Source organism: Ailuropoda melanoleuca, chromosome 9 (assembly GCF_002007445.2).
Source record: "Ailuropoda melanoleuca isolate Jingjing chromosome 9, ASM200744v2, whole genome shotgun sequence".
In the NCBI taxonomy this organism is placed as follows: domain Eukaryota; kingdom Metazoa; phylum Chordata; class Mammalia; order Carnivora; family Ursidae; genus Ailuropoda; species Ailuropoda melanoleuca.
The window spans coordinates 89,284,966-89,312,020 of record NC_048226.1 but is presented as its reverse complement, the minus strand read 5'-3'; the positions used below and the strand labels follow the sequence as shown (position 1 = coordinate 89,312,020).

General features: G+C 48.2%; 1 long non-coding RNA gene across 1 annotated transcript in view; it reads right to left on the bottom strand.

Annotated features, from left to right (window-relative positions):
- LOC117803812 overlaps nucleotides 1-26,612 on the bottom strand; it is a 35,394-nt gene extending 8,782 nt beyond the window's left edge. The window contains exons 1-2 of the long non-coding RNA XR_004627900.1: nucleotides 26,405-26,612; nucleotides 19,183-19,374 (exon numbers count right to left, since the gene is read on the bottom strand). This is a non-coding gene — a long non-coding RNA (uncharacterized LOC117803812). The remainder of the gene's footprint in view (nucleotides 1-19,182; nucleotides 19,375-26,404) is intronic.
- Nucleotides 26,613-27,055: the final 443 nt, after the last annotated feature.

The following is a 27,055-nucleotide window of genomic DNA, read 5'->3' as shown; positions in this document are numbered from 1 at the left end:
CGTGTTCAGATATTTCTTTAGCCCGTTATTACCGTAGCAAGAGAAGCAAGCATTTGACCAAAGGATTACGGCTTCTCACTTTCACTCTTAAGTAACAAATTCAAAATTGTCAAATGTCACCAAAAAGTGTAAAGGGCTGGGCTGAGTATATCATGACTTTAACCATTTGGGAAAAAAATTCTTAATGTCTTGCTAATTGCAATGGCTTCGTACCTTCATCGATTATGTCAAGACACAAGGACAGACTCGTCATTAACCGCAGTGGGTGAAAGACCATATTTCAAAGAGTCTTAATAATTTTTTGAGTCTTTTGACCAATTCTGTGATTGATGTGATTCGCCTGCCATTATTTTTATCCAGCCATTCACTAGAGAGCATCAAGTGCTCAGACTTGCAGAAGTAGCAACCTAGCCATCCTCCTGCCGTTCCCTTGGGCTTGCCTCATTAATATGATCTTCAGCTTGTCGTTCCTTCATGGAATCACTCAAATCGCTGGTTCATTTTGTGAGGATTCGTTAAATTGAAATGAGGTATCATGAGCTATAAATCCATTTAACGGGCACAGAGGCACAAATCAGCTAGCTGCTTCTAGGAGCCATACAAATTTCCATCTTGGGAAGATTCTCCTCACACTGAAGGGTTCTCTGCACTTTGCCATGGCAGTGTCCAATGTCAGAGCTCTAAGATCTTCTAGAAAGCATCTTGCCAGGCTCTTTGTCTGACAGGCGAGGAGGTGGAGGCACCAAGAGGAAGAGGGGAGGCCCGGTAGTCTGATGGGTTGGTACGCAGACCCCGGTGATAGGGAACGTAGGTTCGAATCCCAGCCTCTGCCATGTCCTCTCTGTGTACCCTGGAGCAAATTATTTTACCTCTCTAAGCCTGCTTTGTCAGCTGTATACCTAAAAAGGCTGAAGGTTACTGTATGTAAATTATATCTCCACAAACCTGGTTTTAAAAGGATGAAGGAGGCACCCAAGCCTCACTGCTAAGACCTGAAATTAAACAGAGATCTCAAATGAGCCTAGAGGCTTCTAGGGAGTAGCACTTTTGTCTTAATGATCTCTGTGGTCTGGCATGCTCAGCACGGTGCCAGGCACACAGTGGATACTTAAAATTATTACGGATTGCAGTGGATTGAATGGTGGCCCCAAAAGATATGTCCTTATCCAAATCCCTAGAACCTAGGACTATGATCTTATTGGGGAAATGTTCTTTGCACATGTAAGTTAACGATCTTGAGTTGAGAACATCCTGGATTATCCAAGTGGACCCTGAAGCCAATGACAAGTGTCCCTGTGAGAGAGAAAAGAGAAGATAGAGAACACAGAGGTCATGTGAAGGTCACATGACAGTCATGAGAAGGTCATGTGAAGGAGAAGGTCAGAAGCAGAGATTGGAATGAGACAACCGCAAGCCAAGGAATGCCGAGGACTACCGTCAGAAGTTCAGGAAGAGGTAAAGAGGGTTTCTCCCCTATGGTCTTTGGAGTGAATATGACTTTGCTGAAACTTTGATTTTGAACTTCTGGTCTCCAGGACTGTAAGAGAATGCATTTCTGTTGTTCTAAGCCACCAAATGTGTGGTGACATTTTACCTCAGAAACTAATATACTAATCCTCGTGGCTTCACATAATCATGCAGTTTGTTATTACCTGATCCAGTGATTTCCAAACTGAAGTCCTGCAGAGACCTCCGTGGCCCTCATGGTACACTAGTAAGTATGGTACCTATTTTGTATTTGGAGGTACTTTTAAGATTTCTTATAACTAAAATATCCCGCAGCTTAAAAAAAAACAACAACAAATTACAAGGACTTCACAGGCAACGTAACGACATTAAAATCGTATTTCTCAATAATCACTCTCAATGTGAATGGCCTAAATGCTCCTATAAAATGCCACAGGGTTGCAGACTGGACCTATCCATATGTTGTCTACAAGAGACTCACTTTGAACCTAAAGATACATCCAGACTGAAAGTGAAAGGATGGAGAACCATTTTTCATGCCAACGGACCTCAAAAGAAAGCTGGGGTAGCAATTCTCATGTCAGACAAATTAGATTTTAAGCTAAAGACTGTAGTTAGAGTTACAGAAGGACACTATATCATTCTTAAAGGGTATATCCAACAAGAGGATTAAAAAAAAGAAATTAAAAAATTTTATCAGCCAACCCTAAATCTTGTCCAACTCTATATGTCAACACTGAAGATCAGAGAAGTTACATAACTTGTCCAAGTTCTCTTGGAAGCTAGAGGCTGAGCCATAGTCAGCTCCAGCATCTTCCTCCCGATGCAGGGCTCTGCCTGGACCCCAAAGAGACACAATAAACCACTGTCCTTGGAAAAGAAAGAAGAAAACATTAGCAGCACTCCCATTATAGTCAAAGACAATACAATACACTCTTAATGAGCAGCACGGCCGTTCAACATTCAACTAGAGGGTCCAAATGCTGCGACAGGTAGTGATAAAGGAAGAAAATGAAAGAGAAAGAATTCAGGTAATGGGGCTGGTGGGCGGGGCTCCTGACTGGTTACAGGAGATTTAAGGAAAACACTGGTGCTATACACACCCATAACGGGAGAACATTCTTCCTTCATGGTCTGAGCAGTTAGCAGAGTCCGTGTCACCTTGTAGTCGGACAAAAGCGAATTCCACCTGCCACCCTATCGCTTATATCTGTGCGACCTTGAGCAAAATTAACTTCTCTGAGTCGCAGCATCCTGAGTAAATGGGAATAATCCCTATCTTGCAGGGCGGTTGTGAGACTTAAATGAGATGACAGAGCCTAGCGATTCTGACGCAGACTCTGCAGCTAGGCGAGTAGATCTCGCCTCTACGATATTAGCTGTAGTCTTTGGGCGATTAGCTCTCTGTGCCTGAGTGTCCTTACCTGTACAATGGGAATCATGCTACTTGCTTCCAAGGCTCAGTAGGAAGGTTAGAATAAGCTCGTAGTTATAAAGTATTTTTTTTAAGATTTTTATTATTTATGACAGAGATAGAGACAGCCAGCGAGAGAGGGAACACAAGCAGGGGGAGTGGGAGAGGAAGAAGCAGGCTCATAGCAAGAAGAGCCTGATGTGGGGCTCGATCCCATAACGCCGGGATCACGCCCTGAGCCGAAGGCAGACGCTTAACCGCTGTGCCACCCAGGCGCCCCTATAAAGTATTTAAATAGTGTCTGGCAGGTTAGTGCTCTATGAGCATTTGTTAAACTAAAAATCAATAGGAAAATGGAGCTGAGGAAGGGGTGACAGGAAGGTGGGGGTCTACAGAGGAAGTGGGAGGTCCAGTGTCTGTCCTGGCCCAGAGATGATGTAGATAGATTCCCTGACTCCCTTCCAATCTGATATGGTCACGGGGGACCAAGCGCAACACCCGTGCCTGACACGGGGGCCAGCCATATATAGGGGTGGCTGTTATTATCAAGCGTGGGGTGGGCAAAGCATGGGCGTGCTCCAGGGCCCAAGGAAGTGATCTGCCTCCTGCTTCCCACTTTGGCTGCTCTGGAGGAGGTCTCTTTGGGAGCCGGGTAGAGAGCTTTCTGTCCTGGGCTGTTGAAGGACCCAGTCCAGTGCGATGAAGGACACACCCTCTGGCAAGACCCAGCAGGCTGGTCGGAGAGTGGGAGCAGAATTCCAAGAATTCTGTGAGGCTGCCTAGCCCCCACCCAGACTCTGGCACCTTCTGCCCAGTGGTTCTTCCAAGAGGCCAAACACCCCTCGACCTGCCACACCCCCTCTATTGGGTGCTCAGATGGGAGTCCAAAGGGAAACATTTCACTTCCAAAGGAGGGGCTGTGAGGGTTTGATGAGAGGCTCCCCTCTTCAGCCTCTCTGTTTTCCTTTCAAGGGGTGAGTCACACTGCTGGAAAATGACACACTCAGCTAACTAAGATAACAGGAAGGACACTCGTGACTCAGCTGACACAGGTACCCAACCGGCAGGGCTCAGAGACCCCACACAGGCAGGAGGCTGCTTTCGGAAAAGGAGGACGGTTGTGAGTAAGGGATCCTCTCAAGATACTTTCTTTCTCATCCTGGTTGCAGACAGCATTCCCCACGGTGTTTTTTTCCACCAGGAGCCCTGTGTCTGGCAGGCATTGGCGTTACTCACAGAGGAGGGAATCGAGGGGCAGGGAGGAATGTGTGTGTGCAAACCTTCCTTTGACGGTCGTGGAAAACAGCGGTACCCTCCCCAGTCACAGGGGCCGACTCTGCCCGGAGGACTGATCTACGCCTCATTTTCTCTCCCAAAGCCTCCACTAAAATGAATTTGAACGCGGAGGTATCTGTGTGTACAGTAACAGGATGTCTGGGATTTATTTTAAAACCTAAAATTCTTGACAGGTGATGGGTGAAAGGAGATTGACCAAATGTCAGGAATCGTTAACCTGGGGGAAGGACGTGGGGGTCCACTAAACTGTTCTCTCTACTTGTGTGTCTGTTCTGCAATCTCCATGATAAGAAAACCTTCATTGTTGTCACTTAAGAGTTTCTGTCCAGCCACCCCTCACTAGGCTTTAACCTCCTAGAGTGAGCAGGGCTTGCTGGGAAAGTTTGAACACCTCCCTTCCCTACCATGTCCTCTGATAAAGGAGGGCATTGGCTCTACTGCTCTCAGAGCCATTTCCAACTCCGTTTCCCCATGAGCTGATGATCCCCATGCATCCTGACCTCTCCGCACCCCCAAGCACCTCAGGCCTGTGTTTTTGTAGCTAGCTTTCAGGGCACGCAGAGGGCAGTGGGTAGAGCAAGGATTCTGGAACCCCCGTGCCTGGTTTTGAATCCTGGGTCGGCCACACACGAATTATGGGACTTTGGACAACTCATTTAATGTCTCTAGGTATCAACATGCTGATCTGAAAAATGGGGATAATAATATCCACCTCATGGAGTTATTATAAGAATTCAAGGAGTTTATATTCATAAAACACTTAAAACAGTGTTTGCCATATGGTGTTTCAGAAATCCTGTTAAATAAAGAAAAGGAAAGATTTCAGAAGCCAGCTGATTTTCTATGTCAGACTGGCCAACTTCGTCTCCAAAGTGCCAGATAGTAAATGTTTTTGGCTTCACTGGTCATATGGTTTTGTCACGTCCAGACTGAGGGAACTTGAAGCTGATACCCTCCTCTCTTTGTCCTCACGGCAGCTGTCACCAAGGCTCCATGTCGCCGATGGTGTTACCGCTAAATGGAAGAGAGCTCGTAATCTGCAGGGCGCTTTAGCAGAGTGAGGGGTAAACTATTGTATGCATTAAGCCCCTGCAACCTGTGCGGCTCCTTTACTGATGGCAGCACAGCCTGGCCTCGCCTGACACACTGTCAGCAGCCCCGGGGGCCGTGAGAAGGCACCTGCTGCTCTCTCCTGAGTCCGCTCTGAGTTATGCAAACTGCCCTAGTTTTATTTCCGTTGCCATACACCATCTCAAATCCCTCTACCATGCCGGCTGCTGTCTTCCAAACACTTCCAATCTGTACACCTCATTCTCGAAGCCCATCCTCATGGACCATGATTCCCAGATGGAATGGACTTTCAGCACAACAGGACCACCTGCGGGAATACGCCCTAGGGTCACATCAGGTGTGCGTGGGGAGAGGGAGGTCAGATGATACCATTGATACAGATGGAGTTTCCTGTGACTCGAAACCCTTGAGTGTATGTCACTATGCTTGTGCTGAGCCCACCTTCTTTTTTTTTTTTTTTTTAAAGATTTTTTATTTATTTATAAGACAGAGACAGAGACAGCCAGCGAGAGAGGGAACACAAGCAGGGGGAGCGGGAGAGGAAGAAGCAGGCTCATAGCAGAGGAGCCTGACGTGGGGCTCGATCCCATAACGCCGGGATCACGCCCTGAGCCGAAGGCAGACGCTCAACCGCTCTGCCACCCAGGCGCCCCTGAGCCCACCTTCTTGCACAGTTTCTGTATAATTGGCTTTTCACGAGACCAAGAAGCCCTGTTACATTTCCTGCTTAGGCTGCCATGCCCCTTGACGTGGTCACCCAGCCGAGGAGAACAGGGCAACCCGGGGGGAACAGTCGGAAACCATTGCAAATATCTGCAGTTCTGTGTCTCTGACAGATCACAGTCCCACGTTCTTGGTGGGATTCTGAGAAATGACAGTTCAGGGGGAGCTGTGGTAATGGGGACTGTTCTTTCCGAGCTGAAAATCAGGATACAGATTTTTAAAAAAAAATGTTATGCTGCTTCTGTGTGGGGCCCGCTGGGGGAATCTTTTGGAGGCTGACATTGAGGAATTGGGGGAATATTGGCAGTCTTTTGAATTAGATGGAAAGCACTCTTGGCCCCGGGGGTTCCCAAGGCAATCCGGAGAGAGTGGTTATAACAAATCCTGTCCTCCAGGGCCTCAGAGGAGGAAAGGCACTGTAAGAGCTGTAGGGGGGGTGAAGGACCCGACCTCTGGGTACTATCCAGGTAGGGAGCAAAGAAACTGGACTTGGGGGCCAAGCAGGCTGCATTCAAATCCTGGTTCGACCTTTAGCTACCATGTGAACCTTGGGTGCGTCGCTAAACTTCATGTGAATTCTACTGGACCGGCGGTGCCTACTTTGAAGACTTGGGGTGAGGATCACATGGTGAATGAAGCTCTATAAACTCCAGGCTCTGAGGAGGTGTTGGAGCGGGGAGTACCATTGCTCACCCTTTCTTCTCCTTCGAGATGCCAAGTACTTTCTCCTACAAGGTACCAGGTACTTCTGGTAGATACTAGGTACTTCTCCCACTAGGTTCTTACTCCCACTGGATGATAGGTAGAAGGAACCGTAGAAACAAAAAATACTCACTTTATTTAAATGTTTTGTAACAATCTTTAGAACAGGAGACTGCCTCAGAGCAGTGGTTCATATTACATATTAGAATATGGATAAGCAATCGCATCCGTATTTTGGATATGGGAAGCTTTTTTTAAAAATCCCAGTGTCTGGGCCCACGTCCAGGGATTCTGGTGCAAGTGGTCAGGGTGACTGTGACCTGCAGCTGGGTTTGAGCACATGGCCCCTGCACCCTACCTCCCACCAAAGGGACCCCACCCACACATCACCCCCAGATCAGAGTGCTAACGTTGATGGGGCTCCCCACAGGCACCCAGACTTAGAAGTTCAGCCTTGAAGGTCACACACCATGGCCACCTGCCACGAGACTTTCCATCCTTTCCTTGAGAAAAATATGGATTTGACAAACTCTAAGAGAATACAGTATGTCAAGCGTGGGTCTCCTCCTTTCCCAAGAGATAATTTGTTGATATTACAATAAAGAGCAGGGAATAAAAGACGAGGTGTTGTTCAAAGTCTCTATATCTTGTTGTACATCATGAGATTTTTTTCCCTCCTTGCCTGCTACTCTGTAATAAACCCATTAGAGATTAGAGGAAACCCGGCTCCCAGGGCCCCCAATGTGAAAGAAGAAATAGCAATTGAATGCCATTGTTGTCGAAGCATAAACGTCTCAAGTATAAAAGAGGAAGTCAGGTCACCTTGCCCCTAGGCAAACAGTGACCAAGGTATGCCTTAGGTCCTCGACCATGAAGGAGCCGCCTCATCTCCCCTCCTAAGATGAGGGTGGGTGGGAGTGGGGAAGCAGGGAGGGGGTGGTCTTCACTGTCCAGGAAACAATCCCAGAAAAGAAATCTCTGCAGCAGAGAGCAGAAAATGCAATGCTGGTGATGCCTGATTATATCCCAATAGTATCTTGAGTAGAGAATGGAAGGGGTCTTGTTGAAAAATCCGTTTGCTGACATATGTCTCTTGGAATTCTAAACCTTTCACACCCGGCCTGGCTAATTTTTAAATTCATTAAGAGGCTGGCACAGAAAGGGAAAACACCTCTGTTCTTTGGACAAGAATTTTCCCCAAACACCTCCAGAGAGAGGACAGTTTAAAGCATGAAACAGTAAAAGTGCAAGGAACCAGGTCAGAATCAAGGTGGGTCCAGAAGAAAGCAAGCAACACAAAGGCTTAGGATGTTAACCCTGCTCAACAAACAGATGTGGCCCAATAAACACCAGTCCTTCCCAGTATCCCCAGTAGGATGACATTTCTGCCCTTCGCATGGAAACATGAGTAGAGACAGAAAAGTTCTGTCCCTAGCACTTCCTCAGAGGACAAACATATATGTTCCTGCAATTTTACACACCTGTATGCCAAGGCAAGAAGGGGGGGGGGCATCTGTAGAATATTCCAGAAATCACACCAGCCGCATAACCCCAAGGGCAATCTCATTACTACTCTTCACATGCTCCTGTAATCTTTATTCATGCGACCAACACGTACAGACCCAGGCACACAGGAGGTGTTCCAAGAACCAAAATGAAGTAGAAAAAGGGATTGACTTCCAGCAATGCTGCAAAAAATCCTCAGATATCACGGTGACATTCTGGCAAGAAACAAGGCTGTCCTCTCTGACAAACAGCCCTCTGCAGGCTTCAAAACCCCTGAGATTCCGCCCCAGCTCTGCCCATCCCGCTTCTACTCCCAGCCTGGGCTGTGACTTGAACAAGTCACCCAAGTTCTCTGCACCCCAATTCCTTGCCCACTCACATGATGGCAGTCTCTCTACCTGCCTCGCGGGGCTGCTGGAAGAATCAAGTATGGATAAAAGCAGTACAGTGAGCTGCGGGGCTATGCACGCAGACAGGGTCTATATAGAATGGCATGAGAGGTAAGGAGGTGGGGATGTGCCCAAAAGACAGTGACGACAATGAGGGGGAAGAGGCTGCTGCTGCCGGTGATGACCGGGATGACCATAGCCGTGACAATGACCCTTATAATCTCATACTACAGATTCTGTACACGGACTGAGCAGTGACAGGTCGGAAAGGAAAAGACTCATTGGCAGACCACTGCTTCTTCTGTCCCTACAAGCACACCTTGGTTTAGGGCATAATCTTAAACAAGGAGATTCATACAGTTGAGTTTGTTTTTGCAAATCATTTGCGGCATTTTCTTTTTGTTTACATTAAGGATGAGTGAGTACTCCGTGGAAGTTGTCAAAAATGCTCGGTTAGGAACGGGGGGCAGTGACGACCATTGATACCCAAGGCTCCATGCAATAATGCTGATACCCTGCCTCTCCTCGGGCGTGCACAGCAAACCAGCACAGATGGGATCTCCCACGTGCACCCAGTACTTCCTCTGGACCCATGGGAAAAGTGCCGCACTCCTCCCTCGGTGATGTTCTCCCACGATGTTGCAACAATCTCTCTGAACCAGAGACCAGAGGAGGGAGGAAGGCAACTAATGTTTATTGAGTGCTAACAAGGTACTTTACTTAACCCTCACAATTATCCTATGCAATAAAAATCATTACCCCATTTTATAGATGAAACAACTCCAGGTCTCAGAGATAAAGTGACTTATCCAAGATCACACTGCTAATAAACAGTGGAACTAAAGCTTGGGAGAGGCCTGGATCACAACACTGTAATTGCTGTGGGAAATGCAGAGGTAAATATTCTGGGGTAAAAACACCTTCAAGGAGCTTTCGGTCCAGTGAGGGGACAAACAGGTGCAACTAACATAAAATACAAGGTAGAATGTGAAAAATGGCAACATACAAGTCATGGACTCTAGGTGCCAAAGGAAGGAACAATTCTGAGCCCAGGACTCAGGAAGTCTTCGAAGAAGAGATGGCATTTGGAGGGGACCACGAAAGACCCCTAGCAGGAGGAGAATGGGGTGGGGGAGGGAGGGGCATCAGGAAAAAAGACGAGGAGGCCTGGTGAAAGCCCGGGAGTCTGAGAACACCTGAAAGGTTGCCGAGTCAGGAGGGTGGTGACCACATCACCTCCCTGCTGCTTGTTCCTTTCCTTCCAGAGTAAGGTCCAGGCTTCTGGACAAGACTCATCAGAACCTTCAGGAACTAGGCTTCTTGCCAAGTCATAAATCGCCCTGGTGGTGTCAGTCTCCCAAACTCCCCACACCCTCTTTCACATCTAAGTCATTCTTGATGACACATATTTCCACTTCCAGTGGCCACCCTTAATCACCTTTGACTGCTAGACAAAGTACCCTCACCCCAGGTAGAAGTAGGCTGCCCTTGAACAGGTTCTTGTAGACCCCCCATTTCCCATATTACGACGCTTATCAAAGTGCACAGCACTCACCAGTGTGTGCGTGTCTCTCTTCGCCATGAGGTTGTGAGCTCCATGGGAACTGGGGCCTCACTGGGCTCCCCAGAGTGCACACGAGGCAGTAAGCAAATAAAGTGGAATGGTTAACTGAATCAATGAGCCAACCAAGGAAGAAATGAGAAATGAAACAAGAAAGGAGATTGAGGGCCAGGTTTTGAGTTGGGGGTGTGGGCAGGGCTTTCCATGCCAGGTTAATGCATTGCATTTCTCCTGGGTGGCCAAGGGGGAAGTGCTGATGGGTCCCAAGGAGGGAAGCAGTGTGTCCTATGGATCAGGTTGCAATGTGGCAGACAGAGCAGGACTGGGGACAGGGAGGCCCTTTAGGAAGCTTTTGTGATGGTCTGGATGAGAAATGAGAAGACAGACATGCTATTCACCTGAAGAAGCCTTTTCAAAATGGGACCCAGAGAGCAGAGCGCACATCCAGGCTGTATCGCCCGAGTAGCCAAGAGCTGCCCTTAGGGGTGCGCTGCACTCTCGGTGATGCCAGATGTGACTGTGTGGACACGTCAGGGGAGGGTGAGAAATTGCCATGTGCACATAGGAACTCTTTAGAAATACGACACAAATAAGTGGAAGCATTGGCAAGGACACCCCTGGGAAACCGCCTATTACATGAGTCAGTCTCTGAGAAATCTCTGCTGATGGCCTGGCAGAACGTTTGCCAGCCGAATCTCTCATCAAAAACCTCAGAGGGCTTCTGGGAGCGTGTGGATGATGGGCTGTGGGAATCTTGGGTCATAAAACTTTCGCCCAGCTGCTCGAGTGCCTGGCTGGGCAATTAAGGAGGATTCTTTCAAGCAGATCAAAAGGCTCTGATGAGGTGATCTCAGGAAGCTTCCTGCCCTCCCTGAGAGGAAGGCAGGAGTCAGGTCTCATTATCCTCATTTTACAGATGAGAAAAGTAGGTTCCCTGGTGACTAAGTCCCTTGCCTCAAGTCAAACAGCCAGCAAAGGGTGGGGAACCCAAAGTAAGCGTCCTGGTCCCCCTACTCCCAGGAAAGTCTCCCATTCTGTGGAAGATGGACTGTTTCTGGGAAGTTTCACACTTGAGCGCTAGAGTGTGACGTGGTCCACAGGGGCCAAACTGACTCAGCACACACAGATATTTCCAGGTGCACACAATCACTTGGCATCTGTCATATGCAACATCAGAAGTTTGACAGTCTTCTCACACTAGCATTCTCTAAAACCCGGGACCCCGATCTGACAATAACAACCCAGTTACTCCGTGGCCCACCAAGACGCAAACCATCTCAGAGGATTCACACGATGGTAGCAGCCATCTTAGAGAACTTCTTCTCAAGTTCCTAGAGTCATACCTGGCTTCCAAGTTCCTTAACCTAAGTCTTATCCCCACACCTGTGGATTGGAGGTTGCCGATTACCTCTCTACCTGGGTGGTTGTGAGGACTCAGTGAGGTCAGGCATATAAAGAACGTAGCTCAGAGCCCAGCATATCGCTCAATAAATGTTAGCAATTACTAACAGCATTGATCCTATGAATGACTTGAGCTCAAAAAGTAATTCGTTCTCTATCTGTTCATCAGGACATAAGCCCAAATCTTAGTATTTGGCCAAAGCCCTCCCTTCTGGACTGAGGAAGTTCATTTTTACTCTTAACGATCTCAACGACGTGCCATGTTTTTAAATGAGAGGTGATTCAGAACTCTTCATGCAAAGGATACTTGCTATAGTGAGAATATTCTAAGACTCACGGAGGCGGGTCCAGCTTGTCATAGCTTCAAAATTCTCTCTGGGGTCCTGCCTTGTAGCTCCCTGGTCTTGCCATTGCTACCTAGTCATTAATGGGCCCAGCGTCCAACCCATTAAAGGCAACCCACAAAGAGAGGCCCAAGGTTGGTACGCTGACACAAGGAGGCATGTGCCTCTGTGGTCCCTGGCTCCAACACCGTCTTTGTTTGAGTCAGTTTTATAGTGTCTCGTGACCTAGAAGACTATCTCTCTAAATGAGCCCTGGTTGTTCAATGTGTTTGAGAAAGCATGGCCTGTTATTGGTTGTTAGTCCCTTTGGTATTACGGTTACACTTCGTACACACCAATGTCCTGCCTTCACCCCATCAGCCCATCCCACGGGCCACCTGCGGTGTGGTGACAGTTCTCATACACTCCTCTGCCTTCTTACTCCAAAACCTTGTTTCTCTTGATCTGAGCTCTTTCTTGGCCATGGGAGGGCACTTGGCCCTCTCTCAGGTCAGGCCAGGGAGACAGAGCTTCCATGAGTAACCCTCAACTAATACAGGACAAGAATTTGTAAATAAATACCCCAGTTGCCTCACCCCTCAGTGGGGCAATTCTGAGATAAGCCAATACTGCCTCTCAAAGCCTCCCCAGCACAACTGAGTCACAGGTGCCCACAGTGGCAACAGACTCACTCATGCACCTTTACTGGCTTCCTCCCTTCCCTGGCTTATTCCTCACTCCAAGCAGAGCTTCCTCAGATCACCTCCAAATTGACTGCTCTCATCCAAATCCCTGCTTGTAAGTCCGTGTTGGAGGAACCCAAACCAAGACAAATTCTTCAATGAAAAATAGTTTTTACATCAAAATAACACAAATTACTTAATGATTACCACATCGTTAAATAGATATTGGCAATGACACATGATACAGAGGACATCTGAGAATAAAATCCCCAATTACAACATGGGGCTGTCTCCACAGACTCCTCAATACCAGCTACTAGTTAACTGAAGGTTAGGGCCTCATTCGCTAGTCATATTAGGCCCAGCCACGGATGTGATGTGAGTGCTCCCCGAGCCTTGGCCAGCTGGTGCTAAGTGCTCACAAGTAAATTAATTAGACTTCCCATGGCCGCTCTTGGACTCACTCAATGTCAACTTCCCACCATTCCCTTTCATCCTTCTCCTTCCAGATCACAATCTCAAAAGGAAAATATAAATACATTCTCTAGTCCTTTTCCTGCCCAGTCCTCAGAAACTCTTCACTTGGCTGATGCGAGGTGCCTTCTCCATGATCTCTGATTAGCCACCTTCTCCTGGTTGTATACTGCACCCCCATCAGAAAGGTGCCTTTCACTCCACTCCACAGATGCTGCTCACAGGTCTCTCTTTTCCACCAAGACTTATTAAATTTGGCCTTGAGGAGATTTCATAAATATGTGGAACCTCATGACAATTTGAAAACAAAATTATGTAGTTAAATTTGCCATGCCCTGAAATGTTTTCTTAGATTTTCGCATGTGTCTTAGAGTGCATTAGTTTTCTGTTGCTGTGCCACACATTACCACAAATGTAGAGGCTTAAAACAACACACACCTGTGTCCTCACAGTTTCTGTGGCCAGAAGTTGGGCCAGTTGGGCTGCATTCTCATCTGGAGACTCAACTGGGAAAGAACCGACCTCCAAGATCATTCAGGTTGTTGGCAGAATTCATTTCCTGTGGTTTTCACACTGAGGGTCCTGGCCTTTTGCTGGCTGTCAGCTAGAAGCTATCCTCAGGTCCTTGGGACCACCCTGAGTTCCTTGCCATGTCAGCTTATCTACTTCATCGAGCCCACCGGGAGAATCTCCATTATATCAGAGTTTTATATGATATGACCTAATCATGAGAGTGACATCCCACCACCATCTCCGTATCTTCTCACTTAGGAGCAAGTCACAGTTCCTGCTGTCGATCACACTTGAAAACCACCTGTAATTCATATTTTTTCCTTTAATTGACTACCCCCCTTTTATTCACTTAGCTCTTCTTTGGCAATAACATCCAGTAGTAACATTTTTTTATGACACTTTAAAATAAATGGCTAATGACGGATTGTTTTTAATCATAATATGCTCAACATCAAAATTAATTTCACCCCACCCCTATCATCCATGGTACACAGGCTCTGAGATGTTCCTCAGTGCTTCTCCTTTCCTGCTATTCAACCCTTGTGTAATCCCCTCCTGAGTGTCACCTGTATCTAGTTACTTGTGTCTAATTAACACACCTTGGCAAAAATGATGGATGTCACCTCCAAGAGAAGGTCACAAAAGACTGACTTCTATCTTGTGTGTGTTCTTTCTTGGTCTCTCACTTGCTCACTATGATGAAGCCAGTACCTTGTTGGGATATACTCTGTGGAGGGGCCCATGTGGCAAGGCACCAAGGAAGGCTTCCAGCCAGCAACTCCTGGGGCACTGAGGCCCCCAGCACAAGAGCCAACAAGGAACCGAATCCTACCAACAGCCATATGAGTGAGCTAGAAAGCTCAAGCCTTAGGATGAGTCCAGCCAGCCATCTCAGAGACCCAGAGCCAGAGGGCTCAGTTAAGCCTCTCCTGGATTGCTGACCCAGAAAAACTGTAAGGTACTAACTGATGCTGTTGTAAGCCATTCGGTGTTGGGGTAACTTGTTGCACAGCAATAGGTGACTAGTACACCCTCAAACAATGCACCCACACTTTGAAAATATAATCCCAAGGGAACATGTTAAGCACTGTTCCAGTGGGGGAGGTGGAGCAACAGGGAAAAGTAGAGACAACCTGAGTGAGTGGCTCAGAAGCTTCCCGATATGCCTCTTTACACCTGCCTTGGAGCTCAGATAAGAACCTACGAGGGGAGAAGCTGAAACAGTAGAAAACAAAACAAAACAAAAAACAGAATGATTTCTTAAAAATCCCAGTGAGCTGCTGAGAGGCAGGGTGGCCCCGCTTGGGCACAGGTGAGCAGACAAGATGCAGACAGAGATGGGCATTCTCCTTGGGTCAGCCTGGAACACTGTGATGCTGGAGAGAGACAGTGGCCCACCACAGATACCAGCCAGCATGGCCTTGGCAAGGACCTCCAAAGCTTGGCTGTGCTCATCAGAGCAGAAAGCTACAGCTGAGAAGAAGGAGAGTAAACAGAAGACTAGAGCCAGAAGGACGGTTCATATGCACACAGGAACCGGCCCCTGGGACTTCCAGAAATAACGGAGGTTGAGGTCCTTGGCAGGGAACCCTAGACAGTGGGGTAAGAGACACAAGGTGAGCATTGGGGAAATATAAATATTTATTGATGACTGACAACACAGTGGGTGTGATGGCTGGGCAGACCCTGAGCCTCCCCAAAGGCTGGCATCCCCGGGGACTCAAGAAGACAAACTATCTTCTTTCTGATGATATTGTAAGCCCCACGGTGCAGGGATCCACTTGTGTTCTCGTGCGATGTTGTACACCAGACACTCGGTGAAGGATACAGATGGAGGGAAAGACACACTGGTCCTTCCTGTTTAATGATTCTAATGATTCTAATAAAAATAACTTTATGCTTCAACCCCTGGGCCTTGTCCCTTAGCTAGAAGCTGCTTTTTTTCTCTCTCTTTTTTCTGCAGGGTCTGCCAAGGGCAGAAGCCTATATGTCCAGTGCTGCACAGTGCAAATATCAGCCATCCACCTTCCTCCTCATCACATCGCAGCCAGACTCCAGCTCAAATTGTTGAAAAGTACAACCTCAAAGCCCTCCCAGGCTGAACCCACTCCTCCAGTCGTGGGTGGAACAATCAGCCCAGAAAATGTGGGATAGAGGGGAGCATTAATGCCTACATTTCCAAAATAACAAATCATACTGTTTTAAACCATTAAGTGATGGGGTAATTTGTTACACAGCGATAGATAACGAATACACCCTCAACGGATGGTTTGTGCCTCACACTCAGAAAATGCCATCCTAAAGCAGCAGCATTAAGACACCATTCCAATGGGGTAAGTGGGACAATGATGAAAAGTAGGACGGGGGGGGGGGCGGTTAGATGAGACACCAAAGCCTTGGGTTTTAGTTTCAGCTGTCCCAAGACCTACCAGCTGTGTTACTCAGTGAGATCATTTCCTCTTCTGTAAAGTGGAATTAATGATAAATGCCTTTCTTACATCACACTGTTATTATGAGGCTAAAATTATAGAACCCGAGTAAAAGCTTTGTAATATGTGAGGTTATATACCAAGTAAGGGGTTATAATCATCCACAGTATCATTATCATCTTTATTGCTGGCTGTTATAAGGTAAAACCAACAAAAGTTTGAATGTCTCAAAGTCCAACCAAGGAAAACAGAAACCACTCTACATATTTGTAACAAGAGGAAATTAATGTGGGGAGTGGGTTACACAGGTGACACAGGGCTGCAAACCCACCAGGAAACAATGAGGCAACCCAGAAATTAATAGCAGCAGGAAGTCACTACTGCCCCATAGCTGGAGGGACAGAGGAGGAGACAGGGTCATAGGAAACCAAGTCCTGAGGTCACCTATAACCCTGGTGGGATCCAGAGTCAAGGAAAAAACCGCAATCTCTGAAGGCAGAGGGGAGGAGAAATACCCTGGTTTCTCCTTTCCTGACTCCCCTCAACAATGGTCCGCTGGCCCCCATTGACTGGGCCAAGCCAGAAACCAATGGACACGGGAGTGACAAATGGATCTGGAGCCAACAAACCCTGGGCCAGAGAAGCTCTCTATTCAGCGAAAAATGCAATAATATGCTAGAAATGGAAGTTACATAATGAAGAGACTCACAGTCCCACAGTCTCAGATCCCAAAAGAGCATGGGAATTCATCTGGTCCAGGCGCTCATTCTACAGGCAAGATCCCAAAGAGGAAAATGATGCGACTTGACCAAGAACATGACACAGGTGGCATGGGGCAGCCGCGAACCTCATCATCTGAATTCATAGCTCTTTTCACAACATGAAACTTTACAATAACGAACAGCAGAGGCCCTTCAACTCGACAAAGTGATTTGTTCCAATAGTTGATTTCTAAGACAGTTGTGTGGACCATAGAATTCATTTCCCCACAGAAACAAGGTTATCTTGGCTGATTATGTTCCCAGACTGGCTATTGAATGCCTAGTTAACCCAGGACATGAAAGGAAGGAACCCTCCTCCTTGGAATTAATGAGAAATCCAAAAACTGATCAGCATCTTTCTCCCCCCAGGGCAGAACAGAAGAGAGAGCTCTCCCTCATCTCCTCCCTCTGCCACACCAGCTGATGTTTCTCCTTGTTCCGCCATTGCCTTCTGTCTGGTGAGCAGGTCCTTCTCCTTCACCACCCTGTCCTTTTCCCGTAGTCTTTTTCCTGTGTTTGCAGGGCCAGCAACAATGGGACCAGGGGCTTCTGGAGGGCTGAAAGTACATCTTCTTTCTTTCTTTCTTTTTTTTTTTTTTTTTTTTTTTTGTTCCCTTACACCTTTGCGCCCTTGGAGCCAACTCAATCCTGTGTTTCTCACCACCCCCCAACCATGCTCTGCCTAGTGGGGTCTGAATTAACATCTTCAGGAGGGGCATTCGGGAAAAGTATAGTCATTCTAGAATAATTTTCTATTTAGAAAATGAAAAAAAATCCTTTTGTTTTCATACTGTAAGTTAAAATGTGCACAAAAGGCAGACAAAGGGCTCTTAGACGGCGAGGGCGCTAGGGATTGGGGAAGAGAAGACGGTGCTGCTTTCTGTGAAATGAGTACTCCTTTCTCAGGGGCTGCAGTGAGTTCATTCCCTTCCGGTTGGGCAGAGATTTCCTCAAATGGTTGTCAGGTTGCCCACACTTGATCGTCTGGCTTACACATGCCACCTGCAGCTGGTGAGCTCCAATTCCAGGAACCAACCACCGGAAAGAGAGGAACTACCCATCCAGCCAAAAATTAGAACAAGGGCAAAATTCCTGGGAACTTAGAACGAAATGCAACTTGGTAGCTAATGGAGAAATGGAAACTGAAATGCATTTTCTGCTCCGCTAGTTGAAATGCAGAGATGTATTTCCTCAAACCTTGTACTGCCTCCCAGCTGAAGAGGACAGGAAATCAAAGTCTATACACATTCGCATGCCAGTGCCCTTGACTGTGACGCTTCCGCACTCTGCAGAGGCGGAAGTGATTGTTCCCCATCCCTCACCCCTTGCCCCGGCCCCTTGTTCCCATCTCACTGGTGGAGGCCATCAAATATGGCCACACAGGCAGTGTGCTGCACAATTCAAAAGGTGCCATTTTCCACCAGTTGCGGGTGAATTGTTCCCCCTGGAGTTGTGCAGTGCTACTATTAGAACAAAGCTTGCCAACTGCCTTGTATTGAGGCTGACACCTACAAAGCCATGAGCTTTTAGCCGAGTTACAGTTGCTTGTGTGTCCCTGGCCCCTACAACAGTGCCTGGTACAGAGTAGAACCTTAATATAAAAGAACCTTAATATAAAAATCCCAGGGATTTAAGAAACAACGAATTCAAGGAGAGAGTCAGCACCACTCTTAGACCAAAAAAAAAAAAAAAAAAAGAAGTAATTATTTGAAATGGGAGCAAAATCCTAATTAGAGTATGGATACTCCTTGAACTAACCTTAGATACTTTAAAGAATAAATAGAACATAGTGGTTAAGATCATTAGCTCTGGGGTCAGAAAGATCTGGGTTTGAATCCCAGCTGCACAACTTACTAAACCATGCCAGGCACGTTCCCAACCCTCCCTAAGCCTTAATTTCCTCACCTGTGAGGATCAGTTGAGATCACATCTTAGCACAGCGCCTGATATATAGTAATGGTCAATACATCTTAGTTGTAATGATGAGGTATGTTGTGAATGGCGATTAATCAATGCAACAATAATTCCAGAAGGCAAACTTTAGCCATCCATTTTTATAACCCGCAAGAAAAAATATGCCCGAGGCGTAGTAGGTGCTAAATTAATGCTTACTGAATGGGGGAAAGGGGGAGAAGGAAGGAGTGGGTGGGGAGAGGGTACTGAACTGGGAATCAGAAGAGGTACAGCTTTCCATTTGCCGTCACTAACACCGTGACTTTGAATAAGTTCCTTTCTCAGTCTCAATGTGCTCCTTTTTAATAAAGGCATGAGATACTGTCTCAGGTCCCTTCTTCAAGATCCCCTCCCGCAGAGAGCTGCGCTCCTGCTTCTGACTATTTCTGCAGTGTTCCCTCATATCCTGCAGGTGGTGCTGCTGAGTCAAGAAGGAAACCTGTTTTTCTGCAGCCTGGTTCCCAGCTGCCCAGTTTCTGTGTTAAGAGCCGACTGGGAATTAGGGAAATCACTTACTTGTTGGCTGAAAATGCCTGAAGCAATAAACGAGTCATTCCATTTCCTTTCTTGCACTTGGCCTCTCCCGGTGCCATGAAAGCAGCATGGGTGTGGGGAGGCAGCTGGTGCTGGATTCCAAGTCCCGTTGCACTACCTCCGGCCGGTGACCTTGGGCAAACGCATTTGCCTTCTCGGAGCCCCTTTTGTAGTCTGCAAAATGACGATAAGAATACCATTACCCCTGGAACGTTGGAGGAAATTAATTAAATAGCGTTTGTCAAGTAAAGAGCACTGTGTCTAGCACATAGTAGGTATTCCAAAAAATGCTAGTTCCTTTTCCTTGCCCACCTTTCATTCCCTAGGGACCATGGTCAGTGCTGGAGAAGAAATGAGCAGGGTGCAGTGCTAGAGCGATGAGGAGTCAGCTTTCCGAAAGGGCTGCCAGAGGAGAGGACACACCATCTGAGACAGGAAGGTTGCGGGGAAAGGTGTCCCAGGCAAAAGAACCAGCAGGCGCAAAGGCACTGCCCATCTCATCCAGCTTCCCCTCCCCTGCCCCTTACACCCTGAGCCTCAGTCCAGCGGCTCTGTCCTCAGAGACCCGAGGCACACTCTAGGACAGCAATCATCTGCCCAGTTGTACGTTTTATGGACCCGGTCATGTCTCTTTGAGGACCAAGAGTGGATTCCATTCATCTCTGTCTCCCCAGAGCCTGGAACAACAAATGCTTTGATGAACAAATGAACCAATGGAAGGGCCGCATTGGTCTTCATTCCAAGTCTCTCATTGGCTATGTTTGTGTATATGCACCCTGACCTTTAGCTGCCGCCCATCTTTGCATATCTTGCACTTGGTACATGGTGGGCACCCAATAAATGCTTACTTTGTTGAACTCGAATTGCATTTTTATTTAGTGAGCACCCACTGTGTGCCAGGCACTATAGTGAGCACTGGAGACGGAAAGATGCATGGAGGGTCCCTTCTAGAAGAATAAAATACAGGCGCACGTACTCAGTCCACATCTCACGACTATGTGCTCTTCCACGAACACCTCACGAAGCTCTGCAAGGTAGGTGCTATGATTGCACCATTTCACAGATGGGGAAACTAAGGCCCTGGCAGGGAGACTTGCACAGGGTGGCAGAGCCAGCTGGAAAGCCAGGTGTCTGGAGCTAAACCCCATGCCAGTCAGCACTTTGTTGGGTATATATTATTTAGACATGTGTTCAGTTTGAGAGAACCAAGGAGCGGGGATGACAATTGGGCAAGAGTTCCCAGAGGTCAGTAGGCGTGAACTGGACCTTGAAGGATGGGAGGAGTTTTCCAGATAGGATCACAGTGGGGGTAAGGAAGGGCAGAAGAGAGGGAGAAAGAATGTTCTAGACAGAGGGAAGAGATATAGCAGCCTGAAGAAAAGATGGCAATGAGGGAGTGACCCAGAGCTGGTTTGGGAAACACAGGCTGCTCCTCTTCTCTGGAAAGTCAAGAGCTGGATCTAGAGCAGGCCAGCTGGAAAAAAGATACGCAGGACTGGAGACGCTAGAAAAACACTTTCTAGACGTAAGTTTAACAAATAGGAACTGTCAGCATTTTTTAGTAGCTGATCTGTGTGACTTGCCTGCCTTTAGCCGGGGCAGTCAACATACAAAGGCCCCAAACACTTATGCACCGTTCACTAAACACCTGCTGTGTGCCGAGCACGAAACACCGAACCTCCAGTCTGCACCGCTGTTCTCGAACTAGGAGACGCAGTGGAACAACTGAGTTTCAAACCTCTCTGGGCTTGAATCTCTAGTTCAGGACGCATATGTCACCTTGCACAAGTTATTCCTCTGTGCTCAGTTTCCTCATCTGTTCAATGAGACTACCGATCACAGCTCTCATGAGTTAATAATGCCTGTAAAGGGCTGAGGACGCAGCCCGGCAAAGAGTAAGCACTGAGTACGTGTTGGTCACTACACGCGTGTGCTACTACTGAGTATACACTCCGTATGTGACACCTACGAAGTGCCAGGCACGGGGCTGGAAGCAGGTTTCATGACGAGTAAGACCAAGCCCCAGCACTCCAGTGGGTCAGAGTCTAGAAAGAGTGAGGCTTACAAAAGAAGTGATCACAGCAGAGGGAACTAAATACTACATTAATAATAATGAAGAAGGGAGAGTGTCCGTGGTGGGATTTGTGGGTGCCGGGTACCATGTAAAGCCAGCATCAACTCTTTCCAACCCCCAGAGCTTCAGGGAGACCCCCTAGGTTGTAGGGTCTCCTTAAGGAACCAAGGTCCCTCAGCAAGGGATGAAGCTGGTGTCTTGAATCAAACCAGAGGTTGCACTTGTAACGCAGTGTGCAGAGCTCTGCTGGCAGGCGCGAGGAGGAACAGGCTTGTCCCCCCGGGGATGAGTGGGGAGGCCATGCGGAGGATGCCATATTTAAAGGATCTGTGATTTAAAGGATGCTGAGAAAGAGAAGAGTTTCCGGACTGGCAAGGGGGCACGTGACACAAGGTCTAGTGGTGGGAATGGTGCTGTCATTTATAGAAGCAGAGGGCAAGAGTGGGAGGTCTGGCCCAAAAGAGACCTTGAACGCCAAGTACAGCGTTCAGCCGTGATGCTGGAAAAGCAGGAATCACTGAAGTTTCTATCAGGGGGATGCTGAGCAAAAGGAAGCAGCCTCCCCCCACTGTTCTGTACCCCCCACCCCCAACCCCCAGGAATCTGGGCCAACGCAGGATCTGCAGGCTTCTAATTAACACACCCCATCAAGGAGCCTGTCCAGCCTCCATATGGTGCGTAAATAATTTACAGTGACGGAGCGTGTTTATGTGGGATGGCAGCCAGCTGCCTCGCTTCTTCAGCCTGAGTGCTTCCTCTCGCTAGGCTGGCCAGCAAGGACCCACGGGGAGGAGTCTGGAGGCCTGGGAGCACCCAAAGACTCCCTCTAGCAAGGCCCGTCCCCGGGGAGGCAGAGCTTTCACAGTCCAAGAAGGCTGCAGAGCCCCCCGGCCCTGGTTCCCAGAGAAATGACATCCAAGTCCAATGCCGTGAAGGCCTGACGAGGCCTTGTGTGTTCTCAGCACATTTCTCAGAAGCAGGCCAGAAAGGTCTGACATGGCCAAGGGGCCAGGGCTGAGGGCAGGACCCAGACGTGAGGGGCAGGGTGGCGGAGGCATGGTGCACAGGGCTGCCGTAGGGTGCAGGGGTCCCGGCTCAGCTTGGTCACCAGCGGCTTCAGCAAGGGCAGTCACTGCACCCTATTTCCCTCCCTACCCACGGAGCGGGTCCCAGAGCACCCCGAAGCCTAGGTACCATCTCTCCCTCCATGGCAAAAATTACATCAGTCTACCAAACACAGTCATCACAAATGTGATTGAGATTCATAAGAAAAAGACTTTTGTCTCCGTCCCTGTTCCAGGCACAGATCTCCTAAAACCCTTGGAATTTCCTAAGTGAGAGGGTGATCGAGGTGTCTTTTGTTATGTTAAATGAGGTAACTTTTGGAAAGCCCCTAAGTCACACCTAAGGCTGGGGGCTGGTTGCCAGGGTTGGAAGCTTGAGCTCCACCCTCTGACCTCCTGAGAAGAGACCCGGCCTGAAGGTTGAGTTCTGTGGCCAATGGCCAATGATTGAATCAATTGTGCCTATATAACGAAGTCTCCATAAACCACCCTCCAAAAAAGGGTGTAGGAGAGCTTCCAGATTGGTAAACCAGAACACTGGACACGCTGCTGGCCCAAGAAACTCTATGGGGACAGAATTTCCTGCATTTGGGACCTCACCCAATGCGTCTCTTCATCTGGCTCTTAATTCATATCCTTTAATATCCTTTGTAATAAACCAGCAATCCAGTGAATAACCCAGTTTCCTGAGTCACGTGAGCTACCCTAGCAAATTTATAGAACTCGAGGAGGGGATTATGGGAACCTCTGATTTATAACCAGTCGGTCAGAGCACAGGGACAGCCTGGACTTGCGACGGGCATCTGAACTGGCGACAGTCTTGTGGGACTGAACCCTCAGTCTGTGGAGTCTGACATGACCTCAGAGAGCAGCAGATAGTGTCAGAATTTAGACTCTAGGACACCCTGGTGTCTCAGAGAACTGCTTGATGGTGTCAGAAAAAACATCTAAGTTGGTGTCAGAATCTTAGTGATGAAAGCAAAATAATCTCCAATATAAAATTTTCCTATAGTCCATACCGAAGTCACATCCAGGGATGCTGCGACACCAATTTCATTAGACGTACATCGGTGTCTAAACCAAGTTGGTGAGATGTTGCGAATTCAAGTGCGTGTGGAAGCTCCTTCAGGACGAATAGAAAAACGCCTTCGCTCGAATCTCAGCAGAAGAGGAAATGGTTAAATTGGATAAGGATGGCCAGCAGATAGGGTTGGTAAGAGAGCTTCCAGAGTTTACCTATCTAGGCTTGGATTTTACTAAACTCTTGCTGCAACTCTGAATTATCTTGTTAAATATAATAACTTGTAATATTGAGCAACAGAAATACTTGGCAGGGCTTTACTGTTACTCAGAAGCAAGCAAGTGCGCAAGCGTGTGGGCACACTCACATACACACACACACACACACACACACACACACACCAGTTCTCATTATTCGTGGTAATTATGTTCTATAAAGTTGCCACGAACACTGAATTAGTGAATGCCTCATCGTTGCTCCTAGAGGAAATGAAAGGTTAGGGTCTGGGAGCCTCAGGCCACAACACTTTCATCAACCCATCCAGACATAAACCTTGTTATGTGTGTGTTTCTGTTTAAAGGCACCTTATTCAATACATACTGTTGATTCATCCGCACCGAACTCACGGCCAACAGCACTGTATCTCATGATCTGAAAGCAGCTTATCTCACACACCTGCTTTCTCCAGAAGGCACATCACAGCCTCTGTGCCCCCGAACACGGACAGCGCTCAGGCACTGGCTTGGGAGCCATTCTAAACGGCGAAATCACAGGGGGAGAGGGAGAGGAAGGCACCAAGATGCTCAAAACATGGTACTGACAGGCTACAAAAAGGGCCCTGGTTTCCAGGACAAGAGCTGAAAGACAAAGTCAGAGCATCCTCCCACAGTTTTGTCACGGCTCTGCACATGTCCTTGAATGGCTGAAAGGGCCACGAGTATTGATTTGAGGGTTAAAAGCAAATATTAGCCAGTAGGCAAATGTACAAATACCAAATCCACAAAAAATGAGGTTCCACTCCATGCACGTGCGTGTGCATATGTATATATTCCACGTGCATATAATACTATGTGTGTAATATATATATTACATGTATATATCGTACTTCACTGTGGTCCCCAGGAGCACCAGCCGCCGGAGCTCCCTCCCCAGCTTCCCCAGGGCCCTCTGGGGAGACGGGCCGAGCTACAGCTACGCTTGGCAGCTCTGGGATAGCAGAGCAGGAATGTCACTCGGAGGAGCACTAACGCCACACCTCGTGCAGTGAGCACGGAGCCAAAGCTGTCTCTGTGGACTCTTGCAAGCAGCCTATGCTGCCCTCTGCCCAGAAGTCATGCCCTCACATGACCTCTTGGTTAGTGACAATTTAGGCCCAAAGTTGCACCCAGCCCCATTGTCCTTGAAGCCCTACCCGACTTCCACGCAGGCAGCCACCTGTGTATCCTGCGTGGTAATGAAATTCCCTGTATTGCCCCTTTCCTCACGGAGACTGTTAGACCCAGCAGGCAGGAACCCTGCCTTGTGCATCTTTATACCCCTAGCACCCGGCACAGCTCTCCAGGACCAGCAGCTGTGGAGTTCCTTGAATCGTGGACGCCAGAAATGGCAGGGTCATTCATGATCAGCCAGTCCCAGGACACTCAAAGTGTGTGTGTGTGGCGGGGGGGTGTCTGTGACCAAGTGGCAGCAGCAGCCTCACCTGGGAGCTTGCTGGAAATGCAGATTCCCTGGCTCCTCCCCAGACCTTGTCAGAAATGGAATTTCTGGGATGGGGCCCAGCAAGCTGTATCATAACAAGTATTCTGGAATATTCTTATGCCTAGTAAATTTTAGAAGCTCTGAATCTGTTCTGCTCCCCTATCCCCGTGGAGACTTGGTGAAGGAACCTATTTCCCCAAAGTCACACACTTGGTTAAGGGCATCTCACGGGGAGGAAGCCAACAGGTGCCTCGGTGAAGGCAGCCCTTCACAGGGCTTCCCCTCAAGACAAGCACGGCTCTCATGTTGGTTCTCATTCGCGGGGCTTCCCTTCTCTGCTCTTCTCTTATTCCCTCTTCCTCCTCCTCCTCCTTTTTCTCTTTCTGTCTCTCTCCCTCTCTCCCTTTGTCCCTCCCCACTTCCCGTACCCTCCCTTCTCTTTCTCATGGCCGGGGGAATAGCTTATTCTCTCTGGGCACCTGTTCACCTTGCATGTCCCACAGAACTAACCCTGCGTCCCCTGGTCAGCTCCAGTCAATCCAAAGAACACGTTCCTTGCAAGGGGAAGTTTTCATGACGGTTGGAGAAAGGGACGGGGAAATTCAAGCAGTCCACTCCAAGCGCAGGAGTTTTATCTCGAAACTCTCCATTCAATTGTAATCCTTGCCCCCCCCTCCTGTCCCCAGTCCCCCCACCCCCAACCTTGCCACCCACTCCTTCAGCTGTGACAGCAGGGTTTGTTTTTCTCTGCAGTGGGCTCTGGGTTATACATACAGGCAACTAGGTGAACGTTCTGGGAGGCCCGTTAGGGTTTCTCAGAATGAGTCATTTTTTCAAAAATAACAAAACCTCTCGACATCACTTGATTTCAGCATTCTCGCCAGGCTCTTGTAACCTCTTTTGCAATTGCATTCCAAGCACGCCTGACTTCTTTCTCAGGCCTGATGGCAAGTCCCCCCCTCCCCCCCACCCCACGACTTCGCTGAGAGACAAAGAACCCAAGCTCCAGATCCACAGGTCCTGCTCCAGAGCACATTCAGTTTGCAGATGATGGGAGGAAACTGTCCGAGGCTCCGGAGGGCAGCGGGTGAGGGGGCCCTGAGCTCAGAGAGGCTGCCCCAGCTTCTGACCTGCAGTGACTCGCAGGGATTGGACAAACCACCCTGCTACAGTGCCTTCGCCTCCTAATTAGTACTGGCTAAGAATCCCAAGAGAGGTACCTGCCATTTTTTTTCACACGTCACAGCTGTACAAAGCACACTTCACCTCCAACGCCTCGTGCACAGATGAGAACAACTGAAGCTCCTGGAAGCTTGGAGAAATTGAATGTCTTGCCCCAGTTCTTACCGTGATGATGGTCTCTGCTTCTGGGGCCAGGCACTGTAGCAGTGGAACCTTGAGGGTAGACCTTTTATTCATCAGTGCCAACAGGAAGGGTATTATTCTGGCCATTTTCTAGACGGAGAAACTGAGGCTCAGAGGGGTTAACTAACTTGCTCAAGATCACACAGTGAAGGTCAGCACTAGAACTGAATGCAAATGGGCTTGGTTTCAGTGCTTATGTCTTTTAATGCATCCTAGACAAAGACTGCTCTCAAAGCACTGGGCACCTTTCTCTGCTGGTACTTAACACCATGGATTTTTTTTTTCTTTTTCTCTTTTCAGAGAGAGAGAGCGAGCGAGAGCATGTGCAAGCGGAAATGGGGGAGGGGGGCAGAGAGAGAAAGAAAATCTCAAACAGGCTCCACACGCAGGACAGAGCCCAACACAGGGCTCAATCTCACGACCCTGAGACCATGACCTGAGTCAAAATCAAAAGTCGGACGCTTCATCAATGGAGCCAGCCAGGCGCCCCTTAGCATCATGGATTTTAATGGACAGTTGAAGTATCTTTGTCCTGTGAACTCTTTAAAGCAAAGAGCATGGTTTGCTCATTTCTGCAGCCTAGCACACGGCTCCCAGGGTGATATACACACGCAACCACTGCTGGATAAAGGC